This window comes from Phalangium opilio, unplaced genomic scaffold (genome assembly GCF_054372755.1).
Source record: "Phalangium opilio isolate 3A_F unplaced genomic scaffold, DU_Popi_V2 ptg000045l_1, whole genome shotgun sequence".
Classification (NCBI taxonomy): Eukaryota; Metazoa; Arthropoda; class Arachnida; order Opiliones; family Phalangiidae; genus Phalangium; species Phalangium opilio.
In genome coordinates, this window is record NW_028324168.1 from 6,977,595 (window position 1) to 6,991,640 (window position 14,046).

The window sequence follows — 14,046 nt, forward strand, 5'->3', positions numbered from 1 at the left end:
ATTTAAATTCAAACACGTCAGCCTTTCGCAATAACTAGAAAAAGGCGGTACTGACTAAAATTGGGGGAAGTAGGTCTAAAAGGGGTTCTCTCATTTAGAAATTTGATTATAAAACACGATATCTGACGAAAAATATATAATATAAATTAGGCCTAAAATTAGGTGACGGTCTTCCAATTAAACGACGATAATAAAAAATCTACACTCTAGATCCCATCTTCTATTGATACGCGGCCGTTTTGCGACCATGGTATTACAAACGAACTGATTTTTTTAAAGTTAGCCTGAATGACGGAACACCAACCTCTCAACGTCTGGAAGGGAGACGTTATTTTGGTTACTTATTTCAGAGTAATTAAATATAAATCTTTAGTTGTACTTTTTAAATATAATATCCGTAAAAAATACTTCGTGAACCCTCATGCACAATAGAGTCCCGTTTAAAGTCTAACCTTCACAATAATCAGAGCAAAAAAGATATATAGGTGCAGGCGTGCAGTGACGCTATGCTTGCACGAGGTAAAGCTAACTCGTTTTGAGAGTCACGAAAAACTATACGACGCTATACACGCGTAGCTGCTGCAGACGAGCAAAATTACTGCTACGAAAAATAAAACGCATAGGCAGATTTACACGTAATGGTTCTTCCTATATTACATATACATTCACTAACGTGTAGAGTCAAAACATCCAACCACCAAGGAACCCCCACTCAGAATTCGTAGGCACCGATTACGGGTTACGTGGAATCGTTTGAGCACTAGTGTCAAGGGTGAAGCTTTCAAAGGATGAATCGTTCAAAGGTACTCGGAGTGACTAGCCCCCTCGATTGTTTCAAAGCACTAGGCTATATTATTATAAACGTTTGTTCTACGTTTAAGTGGGGATCGCGTGATGTACTGGTTCTCTCGTTTACGAAAGAGCATTAAACGGTAAATATTTTTTAGTATAAAAAGGCCCATTCCAGCTGCGTTTTTCACTAGTCTTTCAACAGACAACAATTTATTTGGTGGTACGTAAAACTTCACTCAAAATATTTCCATATTTCCCTTCTCCGTTTTTGAAAATTTACTATTCAAAATTAGCGACCAAGCCCTTCTCCTGTTTATAAAAAATCTTTGTTAACATCCTGCATACTACAATTTTCAGTTTAAGAACCTTGCCACTTTTATTTTCTCTAAAATTTAATAATTATTTCAGATAAAATTAAGTGTATTTTTTTCCCTTTAGATAAAGAGAGTATAATGACTGGATCCATTACTATTCGATGTTTCATTCTGGCGGATTTCCTTATTTTGTCAATATAAGACAAAAAATAAAAATTACACACGTATGAAAATCACTTATTTGTTTCTCATTAACATAAAATTAAATAACGTCTTTCTTTCCCTTTGTTTTTTTTAGAAAAGGGAGGCGGGTGTCCAAGCGGGCTAAAGGAATCTAAGCAGTTAGGATCATATATTTGTAGATGCGTATCAGATGAAGAATGTAAAGGTTTCAAGTGCGAGATCGAAACTGCCACAGCATCTTGTGCCAAAGTAAAAGGTTACTTAGCTTGCGACTGCTAACCTAAAACAGCCGATTAGCGGGTGGCTTGTATTAAATTAAATAAACACCGCTTAAAAAATAAAATAAAATTAATATTATCACGTGTTTTCAAATCTTTTTTCAATTGGGGGCACTGGGAGACGATTGTTGTCATGAAAATATCGTAAATAACTTAATTTTTCTAATACGAAAGATAAGACATTTTAAACTGGATAATATAGGGGTATAGTCAGGAGTCCATCACACTTGGAGTACAAAAATCAAGCTTTCCCCCATACCCTCTTCAGGGCTCAATTCAGTCAAACACCGCGACGCTAGCGCCACCACACAAATTCTCGCCTCTGAGAGAGCCGTGCGATAGTGGCGGTCCCAAGAGAGAAAAAGTGTCTCTAAAGGGGTGTTTCTTTTTGGCTTTTGAATTTCCCGAACATAAGGGAGCCTATAAGAACAGAGGGCGTGTCTGAGAGGTTGTAAAAAATGACAACGGAAATTCCCCAGAACGCAACGCGGCGCAGAGGCTAGCGTGGATATTAGGGTTAGGGACCCGGTAGTTTTTTTTTTAAATACAAAAAAATCTTTTTTTATCGTTTAAGTTAAGATCAAAACATTTTATGAAGAATATTAATTTAGTCTTCTGAATATGAGCAATATATTAAAAAATAGAGAGGTAACAATAGCCGAAAACTGATAAAAAATGGAAAATTTAAAGATTTTACGTACGTGAAAAAACAGCACTTGTGGAACTCTCCCGCCAAGCCTTATTCTACTCCCCCCCCCTATACCATTTTTTGTGGCAAGAGGAAACGATAGAGAAGGGAACGTTTCGATTGGACAATACTACCCAACGTCACCCCGTTCGTGAAAAAACTACCCTCTCAGAAATATTTTTGGCGCCAAGCCCGGCTTGAAAGGGGGGGAAAATATTTCCCCAAAACTAGTCGGAAAACGGGGGGTCGGAACAAAATTTCCACACTGAAGACGGCCAGAGTATAAACCGTTACATCTCAGTACTTCGAGGGGGGTTATGGACTTCTGGTATAGTTTATAGTATTTTGTTTTAGCCCGCTCCTCTAACATTCACAAAAAAACCACTACGCAGGCAACTACACGTACTAAAAGGGAGTTTCTACGAATCTAGGTGGTAGCACGGGCTTTAGGAATGAAGCTTCGCAATTACATTGGGTGAAGCCGACATTTAGGGTGAAAATCGGCTATGTATTTCCAATCAGCCCCTGTAGAAATGTTTCACCCGCGGTACACCTATTTCCAAGAAAATATTTTCTGGCAAAGATTATTTGTAGGGAATAAATTTTCAAAAATTCTTCTTTAGATATTACGAGGAACTGATTTGTTTAAAGTAAGACTGAAAGACGGAACACCAACCTCTCAACGTCTGGAAGGGAGACTTTCACACAATTAGGCCGGTTAATTATTTCCGGCTTAGTTAAATTCAATTAAATATAAAAATTAAGTTATACTTTTTAAATACAACTCTCGTGGGAAAAAAAAATAAATTCTTCGGAGACATTATAGTATCCCTTTATGTTTTTCTCCAAAAAAAGGGGGGGGGGGGTTATATTAAAATACAAAAATGCCATGAAATAAAAAACCATTAAATATAATCACACGTGTCTCAATGGATTTTTCAGGATTCTTTTAAATATAACACTATAGTACTTAATAAAATACTTCGCGAACAGTTACGGTATCCCTTTACAGAATAGAGTCGCGTTAGACTATAACCTTGGCCAGATTCGGAGCAAAAGATATAGATGCAGAGACGTTATGTTTTACGAAGTAAAGCTTACTCTTTTTGAGCTACGAAAAACAATACATTTACAGCTGTAGACCCGTATAATTGGTGCCACGAAAGTTAAAACGCATAGGAAGATTTACGAGTACTGGTTCTTCCATTATTACATATACATTCACGTAACGTGTACAGCGAAAACATCCAACCTCCGAGGAACCTCCCACGTTGAGAATATTTGATATGATTTTAATTGGATTTTTGTTATTGCAAAAGCATACACATATACTTTTAATATAAAGGATTAATAAGTACCGTGTTCCTCAACCTAGGCCTATACTCCCATTGTTTCCGAGGGGTTAATCACTCTCAGATTTCCGTAGGCACCAATTAAGGGTTAACTTGGAATCATTTTAGCACTGTCAAAGGGTAAAGCTTTCAAAAACTACGCTTCTTTCAAAGGTACACCGTGTATACATTGATTACTCGGAGTGACTAGCCCCTCGATTTTTTCAAAGCATCGGGCTATATTATTTTGAAAGTACTACTGTATCTTTTTAATTTTCTTCCAACAATCCAAACATCACTCATATATATATATATATATATATATATATATATATATATATATATATATATATATATATATATATATATATATTGTTAAGGTTTGTTCTACGTTTAACTGGGGATCGCGTGGTGTATTGGATCTCTCGTTGTTGCAACAGCATTAACCATTACATATTTTTAGTATAAAAAGCCCCATTCCCGCAGCGTTTATCACTAGTCTTTCATTCTTTGAACAGACAACAACGTTTTTGGTGGTAAGTAAAACTTTACTTAAAATTTTTCTCATTCACTTCTCCCGTTTGGTTAAGTTTGAAAATTTACTCTTCAAAATTAGCGTCTGAGCCCTTCTCCCAATTTAAGTTTGAAATTTTACTCTTCAAAATCAGCGTCTGAGCCCTTCTCCCAATTTAAGTTTGAAAATTTACTCTTCAAAATCAGCCTTCAAGCCTTTCTAGCAAATTTTAAAGTTTGAAAATTTATTTTCCAAAATTAGCCTGGAAGAGCTTCACAAATTTGTGACAAATCTTTGTTAACACCTTGTACACAACAATCCTCAGTTTAATAACCCGGCCGCTTTGATTTTCTATCAAATTAAGTATATTTTTTTCCTTTAGAAAGAAAGGTATATTAGATAAGGGGAACATAATGACTGGACCCGTTACTATTCGATGCTTCATTTTGGCGTCTGTGCTACTGATTTCGTTCATTTGCCAACTTGAAGCTCTGGATGTTAAGGATTATACACGTGAGAAAAAAAACCCGATTTGTTTCTCATTAATATAAAATTGAATAACGTTAAAAATAATTTGTCTTTCATCTTTTAGAGGAGGGAGGCGGGTGTCCAGATGGAATAAATCAAAAAAGGGGAAAGCTATATAACTATGTTCCTGTTGATTATTGCCCATGCACCAAAGACGATCAATGTAAAAATTTCAAGTGCAAGAAAGAAAATGCCACAGCATCTTGTGAAACTGTCGATGAATTAATGGGTTGTTTGTGCTAACCTAAAACAGTCGTTTAGCGGTTATGCTTGTATTAAATTAAAATAAACACCGCTTAAAAAATAAAATAAAATTAATATTATCACGCGTGTTCAAATCTTTTTTCAAGTGGGGGAACTGGGAGGCGAGAGCTTTCATAAAAATATTACAAACAATTTATTTTTTCTAGAATGAAAAATTAAATATTTTTTAAATTGGTTAATGTTGGGGTATAGTATTTTGTTTTAGATTTAAAATCTTCATTCTGAGTTCAGTAAATCAGGCAGCTAGAAAAAAACCCAAATATTTAAGCCACTCTGTATATATAGAGGTAGACCACGATATACGTTGGTGTCGACCATTGGGTTACCAATAACAAGCAACCGCAAAAAGGTAAACAATAAACCCCCTGTTATTTCTTGCGGGGGGTTTAATAGTTTATTTCTTAAGGATCCCCGTTTATCCGTTTGGTTAGACTGAAGTTTTGTTCATTGAAATGAGTTGGTTTTAAAAGGTTATCTAAATTCCTAATTCGTGTGAATCGTGAGCGCGTGATTGTTAAGTAAAACTACTAAGTTAAAACAACTAATTAAAAGGTTTATTTGAATGCTTATAGTTACATTGGTCGGTTCGGTAGCTCTGTGTCAGGGAGGGACAGAGTTTAGGGTTGCTTCAGTTGTTGAGAGTTTGAAGCGAAGTTGTTAAGTTAAGGTTGCGAAGCGAAGTTGTTAAGTGACTCTTTTTTACATCGATTCTTTGGATGATAACGTGAAAATCATGAATCCGCCCCCAACTTCCTTCCCCCTTGGTCAGCATGTTCCTCGTTTTAGGGTTAGGTCAGGTCAAGGGTTAAAGTTTTTTGCTCTCGGAGGGAATTTAGTTGGGCGTGTTTTCACGGTTTTCGGTTTTACAATTTGTTCTTTTTTGTATTGACAAGGTATTGAATGTTGGGTTTTTAAGCTATTGTTGATTTTGAAGGAGATATTTTTGCAGGTGGTTTTTTTCTATACAGGTTATTTTTTCTTGGTTAGGTTATTTTTGGGTACAAATGTTTCAATTATTTACATAGATAAAAAATAGATAAAAATACAAGTTTTATGCAAAGGATTTTACACCCCCCTTGGAAAGAGATACATTCTAGGGAACAGGATCCGGAGGAACACGTAAGTTTAGGGATCAGATATATGGGAGCGTTGCGGACTTTAGTTTCACGGAGAACTCGACAGAGAGAGAGAGAGAGTTGTTCTCAGCCCCTAGCGAGGAGCGCCGTTAAGTTTACCTGCCAAACGTTTGTTTCTATCCCCGCTTCTCTAACATTCACAAAAAACCACTACTCAGGCAACTACACGTACTAAAAGGGAGTTTCTACGAATCTAGGTGGTAGCACGGGCTTTAGGAATGAAGCTTCGCAATTACATTGGGTGAAGCCGACATTTAGGGTGAAAATCGGCTATGTATTTCCAATCAGCCCCTGTAGAAATGTTTCACCCGCGGTACACCTATTTCCAAGAAAATATTTTCTGGCGAGGATTATTTGTGGAGAATAAATTTTCAAAAACATTCGTCTTTAGATATTACGAGGAACTGATTTGTTTAAAGTAAGCCCGAATGACGGAACAACGTCTGGAAGGGAGACTTTCACTCAATTAGGCCGGTTACTAATTTCGGCATAGTTAAATTCAATTAAATATAAAAATTTAGTTATACTTTTTAAATACAACTCTCGGGGAAAAAAATAAATTCTTCGGAGACATTATAGTTTCCCTTTATGTTTTTCTCCAAAAAAAAGGGGGGGGGTGGGTTATATTAAAATACAAAAATGCCATGAAATAAAAAACCATTAAATATAATCACACGTGTCTCAATGGATTTTTCAGGATTCTTTTAAATATAACACTATAGTACTTAATAAAATACTTCGCGAACAGTTACGGTATCCCTTTACAGAATAGAGTCGCCTTTAGACTATAACCTTGGCCAGATTCGGAGCAAAAGATATAGATGCAGAGACGTTATGTTTTACGAAGTAAAGCTTACTCTTTTTGAGCCACGAAAAACAATACATCTAAAGGTGTAGACGCGCATAATTGGTGCCACGATAGTTAAAACGCATAGGAAGATTTACGCGTACTGGTTCTTCCATTATTACATATACATACGCAGCGAAAACATCCAGCCTCCGAGTAACCTCCAACGTTGAGAATTTTTGATACGATTTTAATTGGATTTTTGTTATTGCAAAAGCATACACATATATTTTTAATATAAAGGATTAATAAGTACAGTGTTCCTCAACCTAGGCCTATACTCCCATTGTTTCCGAGGGCTTAATCACTCTCAGATTTCCGTAGGCACCAATTAAGGGTTAACGTGGAATCATTTTAGCACTGCCAAAGGATGAAGCTTTCAAAAATTACGCTTCGTTCAAAGGTACACCGTGTATACACTATTAGGAGTGACTAGCCCCTCGAATTTTTCAAAGAATCGAGCTATATTATTTTGAAAGTACGACTGTATTTTTTTAATTTTCTTCCAACAATCCAAACATCGGTCATATATGATTATATTGTTAACGTTTGTTCTACGTTTGGGGATCGCGTGGTGTATTGAATCTCTCGTTGTTGCAACAGCATTAACCATTACATATTTTTAGTATAAAAAGCCCCATTCCCGCAGAGTTTATCTCTAGTCTTTGAAGTTTGAACAGACAACAACGTTTTTGGTGGTAAGTAAATTTTTAAGTTTTCCACTCATTCACTTCTCCCGTTTGGTTAAGTTTGAAAATTTACTCTTCAAAATCAGCGTCCGAGCCTTTCTCCCACTTGTGAAAAACCTTTATTAACACCCTGTATACTACAATCCTCAGTTTAATAATAATAAGCCGTCCACCCTTTTTTCTCTCAAATTTAATTAATATTTTGAGATGAAATTAAGTATATTTTTTCCCATTAGTATTAGAAAGGTATATTAGATAAGAAGAATATAATGACTGGACCCGTTTCTATTCGATGCTTCATTTTGGCGTCTGTGCTGCTGATTTCGTGTATTTGCCAACTTGAAGCTCTGATTCAGGATTTTACACGTGAGAAAACGCACTGATTTTATTCTCATTAATATAAAATTAAATAAAGTCACAAATAATTGTCTTTGATTTTTTAGAAAAGGGAGGTGGGTGTCCAGACGGAATAAATCAAACAAGGGGAAAAATTACTTTCGGTATTTCTATTGATGTTGATTATTGCCCATGCACCGAAGACGATCAGTGTAAAAATTTCAAGTGCGAGACCGACAATGTTACAGCAACTTGTGAAACTGTCGATGAATTAATGGGTTGTTTGTGCTAACCTAAAACAGTCGTTTAGCGGATAAGCTTGTATTAAATTAAAATAAACACCGCTTAAAAAATAAAATATAAATAAAATTAATATTATCACGCGTGTTCAAATCTTTCTTCAAGCGGGGGAACTGGGAGGCGAGAGTTTTCATAAAAATATTATAAACAATTTATTTTTTCTAAGATGTAATATTAAATTTTTTTAAATTGGTTAATATTGGGGTATAGCCTAGTATTTTGCTTCAGATTTAAAATATTCTAGGAGAGCGATAGCTCTCTTAGATAAGACCTCATACCGACTTTAATGTATAAGGATGGTTTTTTGATTGGTTATAACTTTTTTTGTATCGTATTAACTGCTTTGAAAAAATTCCACAGAACTACAATTCGGGCCCTCAATATGTGGTTAAAATTTCAAAAAGATCCACTCATTAGTTTATTTTATAAAAAATAAAGTTGCTAAGGGTGGTTTTCATTTGCATAAAATGATTCAGCCCTTTTGGTGAAAAAGTTAAATTTTCCCATAGAAATAACATGGAGTTTTTTTCAAATTTAGCCATTTTGTCGCAACCCTTTTGAAATGAAATATTCGTTTGTTACGTTTGGGAACGGTTTTATATCAAAATTTAAACCTTTTTCTAGGACCATTTTTAAGGTTTTTGAGAAAAATTAATTTTAAGTATGTTTAATTTTAAATTTTAAAAACTACCCCAATCTGCGATATTTTAGCATGGATACGCTGTTTTATTGGTAAATATCAGCGAGACCAATATTGGCCTTTTTTTACGTATAGTTGCGTCTTAATAATCCGATTGTTTTTTCTTAATGCCTTTTGGTTGAAATGGCCTATCGATAGTGAGATAAGACTGCTTTAATATTGCCGCCGTGACAAATTACCCCGTTTGTGGCCGCCATTTTTTTAAGGGGAAAAAAATTTGAGAGTGGGTCCTTTTTCGTTGCCATTTTCATATTTTTTGAGGATTTGCTCATGGATGGATTTTAAATATAATTTAAAGTAGGTTTCAAGCTTTAATATAAGCCTAATTTCATAATTTTCCACCTTTTGATTGTCCCACAATCTATTTCTAAACTAGGCACTTTTTTTAAGGCGGTGAAATTGCGCTAAGCCTTGGCTTAACGTTCATTTTTGCCGTTTAAAAAAATGTTTACCTCTCGTTGCCCTTTACTACTTCGCCTTCTCGTATCGTCGTACTTTTAATTAAAGTTTAGACTTTGAAAGTAGTGCTTTGTTTTCTTAAATATTACTTAATTGTATAAAATTTCAATATTATAATTGCATAAAACGAATTCAATTTTGTTTGTTGATGGGACGCGCCTTGCATTTGAATTTCGTTCCCTCGAAACAACCCCCCCCCCCGAAGAATTTTTATTTATCGCCGTCTTTCGGTCGCTTCAGCCCGAAAACAGCTGTAGTGAGAATTTAGAAATGTTATTTATTAAAAATGTATGCGCTCAGTGTGTTGTTGCACATTTTAATGCTTCTAGAAAATCGTGGTGCGCGTCGAGGTTTACGAATCCAACGTGTGTTGCGAAATGAAAATCAAGGGTGGATACTACATGATCTATGCTTTAAAAGGAATTTGACCGCGCCATGCAGTCAAGCAAAACGGTATTAGGCCTTGCCAAAACTTGACTGAGCTATTGCGCCTTGTCAGATTATCTTGTCTATCTAGACTATCAATGATATAATAAATTCACCCTCGGATATCCTGTGACGAGGAGATGGTTTTAAAGTTACTAACACTCGATTTTGGAGGTAGATACTGTCTTGTGACACTTGATGTAACGATTTTATCTTATAAACAGACTATTATCATAAGCCCATATCGTAAATTAACCGCTGTTGATATCAAAGCTTAATTGAAATACTGATACCAATTTTTTAACTCAATGAATCATCAAAAATTATCTACTAAAAGAGATATCTACTTATATTCCATTCAAATTTCTCGCAACATTTCTAATTAACGAATAGAAATGTGCAAATGAAGTTCAAACCGATTAATTGGGCAAATTGCTATATTGGTCACCATTACTGATCACAGATAGATTTGCGCCCTTCAGTAGTGTTTATTATGCTTGTGAAATGGTAAGCGAAATCTGTGATTAAAGTTTAAAAATAGACATGAGCAAAAAGGGCTTTATTCATATCAACTCGATTACCGAATATCTAAATTTGACTAAAATTAACAAAATATTCTATTCATGGTTAAAAATCTTGTTTGAAGCAGCAAGCGGCCATCTAATCCTTATTTACCTTCTTTTGGAAAAAAATAATAGGTTGATACCTCTTTCAGTAGATTATTCATTGATATTTCAGTTTCATTGAGTTTAAAAAAATTAGTTCCACCATTGGTTGATTTTCAATATTGACCAATCGATAATCACAAATTTTAATAACTAAATTATTAAAACCGGTTCAAAACCATATTAGTTTTGAAACGATTAAATTATAATTTTAAACATATATACTAGTTAATTCCTCGTAGGTAATTAGTTAATTGTCTTAGTCAAATTAATGCTGAATATTACATACAAAAAGTAAATAATAAATTCAACTTCTAAAATTTAAATGTAAAGTGTGTGCATTATTTCCCAATTAATAAAAGATATCCACCTATTTTCATTCAAATTAATTACTAATTTGTGGATAATGGATAGAAAATGTCGAGCTCTAATTGCGATATAGCTAAAATCAATCCCACTGGCTATTTATAATACAATATAACCTTTGCCCTATGTTTACTGTTTTGAATTTTATTTGTGAAATTTAAAACATAAAATAGTATTACAATTTTTTTAATTAAATAATTATTAATAAATTTCAATAAAATAAATTCTGGTTAAATACATAACACTACTTTTTACTAAGTTTCTGAAATTATCAGAGCTAAATATCAAAGACACATATTTAATTGCTCTCATTTCGACATAACTGCAACCGTATAGATTCATTCATTTAATAACATTTTTAAAGGGATGTATTAACTTTTAAAGGTGAAAACCCAGCTGACTTAGAACTTTAGAAGCAGGCTGGGAAATAGCACACTTCCTCTGGTCCAAAACCAGTTTATTAATTGCTTGGACTAGTTTTTTAATTCAAGAAGTGGGGGTTACTGGTCCTCAGGACCAGTTTATTAATTGCAAATCTATTGGAGAGCAAAGGCTGGGACCAGTCCGGAGACCAGTAAATAATTTCAGACACTAGGGGGTCACTGGTCCAAAGGACTAGTTTAAAAAATATCCTTATTTCCCAGCCTGTTTAGAAGTAAAAAAATACCAGGCTGCCAGGCTGTCTCTAACACAACAGAGTTGGCCATTCTCGCTTATGAGAAATGAATCCTTGTCATATGCATCTCTGGACTTTAGGAGCTCCAGGAGTCAGACTTCCATCTGAAGCAGGGTGGGAAATAGGGATTTTTTTAAAACTAGACATTGGGCCAGCGACCCCCCTGCCCAGGAATAAATGAACTGGTCCATGACCATTGACCAGGGCGCGGCGTTTGCTAAACTAAAGAAGTGGGTAATTAAAATAGTTGAGATAATGTCTGGACCCTGGTTACCCTAGAATTTCCTTAGTGGTCCTGTGGTCCACTGTTCCCCCTCCGATTTAATTTTTAAACTGGTCATTTTCCCTGTGCCACCGCCTTATTTACAACGCTGAACCAAGAAGTTATATCAGTATCTCAGAGAGAAGATATAAATTCGCCAGATTTCCAGCTTTATTTCCAGTCCTAACGTAGGTCCGCAGTCAATCCCCGTCTCTAAATTACAACCAGCATCTCATTGGTTCTTGAAAACTCACGTCAGCGCGACGACGCGAGTGAGGAAAATTTCCGACTGACTAGAGCGAAATAGCCCGGCGCCTCCTTTTACGTCCCCCCTTGTATTTTGAAAGGGGGACTGGGACTATGGCGCGCGAATACAAAGGCATCTTATATCTTCTCTCTGAGATACTGATATAACTTCTTGGCTGAACTGAAGATTTCTTTTGACCGGACCATAGCCTACTCGATCACGCGCAACACGTCGCAAGCTGCTTGCCCTATAGCGCGAGTCAGGGTGGGAAATAAGGATTTTTTTAAACTGGACATTAGACCAGAGACCCTCCTGACTTGGAATAAATAAACTGGTCCGTGACCATTGGCCAGAGCACGTCGTCTGCTAAGCTAAGGAAGTGGATAATTAAAATATTAGAATTTTAATGTGTGGACTCTGGTTACCCTTGAATTTTTTAGTAGTCTCGTGGACCACTGACCCCCCCCCCCCTCCGATTTAATTTTTGAACTGTACCAGGCGATTTTTAAACTCGTCATTTGCCCTGTGTTACCGCCTTATTTCCCACGCTGGCACGAGCTGCTTTGCGTTGTCGAGTGCGTGATGGAGCGGGCTATGCCTGGAGTCCCAACCCCCGTTACTTACTACCAAAATACCCACTAGCATAGCCCACTCGATCACGCTCTCTTTTCCCCGGCTACATATTTTGAAGAGGGCACTTTTTAGGCGTATTTATTAACAATCTTGGATCACCTTTGTGGACTTTTAGGGTAGCCCTTAAAAATTGAGTCGGCATTGCCCTGACTATATTGTGTTTAAGGTTTATAAGCTTAATATCAAACAGACGTTAGTTAATGCTACAAAAAAGTTCGAAATTGAAAATCTCGGATCGTCGTTGAGAAGTTTTAAGGACATCCGAATTTCATATTGGGCTTATGAAAAGTTTGAGCTAAAGGTTAAACAGACATAGGCTAAATCAGCGTTTTAAAAAATTGTGTAAAACTGTCAATTTGGTCCTATTTGTGGAATTTTTAGGGGAGCGCCTCGCGTTTCAATAAAGGGTTGTAAAAAATTGTATTATGTTAATTACAATAAGAATACAAACTTTCAATGAGTTACGTTTTTATTTTTTGGAGTATCATTATAAATAAATGACTGATTGAGCAAAAGTTACGGTCCCATTTTTATATGTTTCTGCTTAGTGTAGATTTTGAAAATGTAAAACAGTTTCTTAACAATCTTAATTAAAATGAAGACTGAAGGAGCAGATATTGATCAAAAATGTCTTGATTAGAATCAAGTCCTAAAAAGTATCGATAAGACTGAGGTTATCACTTGACTGAAGGATCAGATATTAACTTTTCTTTTTAATTGAAACTTAAAGGCATGCTTAAGAAAAAACAACGTTCCATTACCGTTTTCCGTTGAAATAACTTATTTTACAGGTAATCAATTTCAAAAATTTACTTATCTCGGGTTTTCGGGCACAATTCCATTCCCCCAAAACATTTTATCATTACATTAATCACTTTTGAGAGATAACGTGTCAAAATAAGCTTTAAAACAATAGAAAACTGAATGAGCGGTCTGTTTAGCCATGACCAAAACCTTCAAATCAGTGTTGCTAATGTTAGAAAGTGGATTTTCCCACTTCCATTTTAAAAATTTGCCGCATTTCCCACACCCCCTTTTTTACAGTCATATTTATCTGGACTATTTTATCATACTAAGTTTAATATGGAATATCACTCCGCATGGCTTTGACAATATGTACAAATGCTATAAAGCTTTAAAATTCTCAAAATATGCTTTCTTTTTTTTTCAGTGCCAAACTTAAAATCACCGAATTTATTTCAAAATGTCGCTTGAAATTATTAAACCGGATAAAATTTTGAAAATTTCGCACTATTAACCCTTGAACAGGAAAATTCCGACATTTCATTGATTTCGGAAAAATATTACTTTTTCCCCACAGAGCCTAAAACCAAACCTAAATCTCCCACGATGTGGGAAATTACCCACACATTGGCAACACTGCTTTAAAAACTTACAACAAGCACACTTTC

The 14,046-nt window shown here is 35.4% G+C and overlaps 2 long non-coding RNA genes across 3 annotated transcripts in view; one reads left to right on the plus strand and one right to left on the minus strand.

Moving 5' to 3' along the window:
• LOC149677190 (uncharacterized) overlaps window positions 1–14,046 on the minus strand; it is a 271,284-nt gene that overhangs the window by 60,678 nt on the left and 196,560 nt on the right. The window lies entirely within an intron of this gene.
• On the plus strand, window positions 9,564–13,133 carry LOC149677192 (uncharacterized). Its single transcript, XR_016366589.1, has 2 exons — window positions 9,564–12,800; window positions 12,891–13,133. It is a non-coding gene; the product is annotated as an uncharacterized LOC149677192 (long non-coding RNA).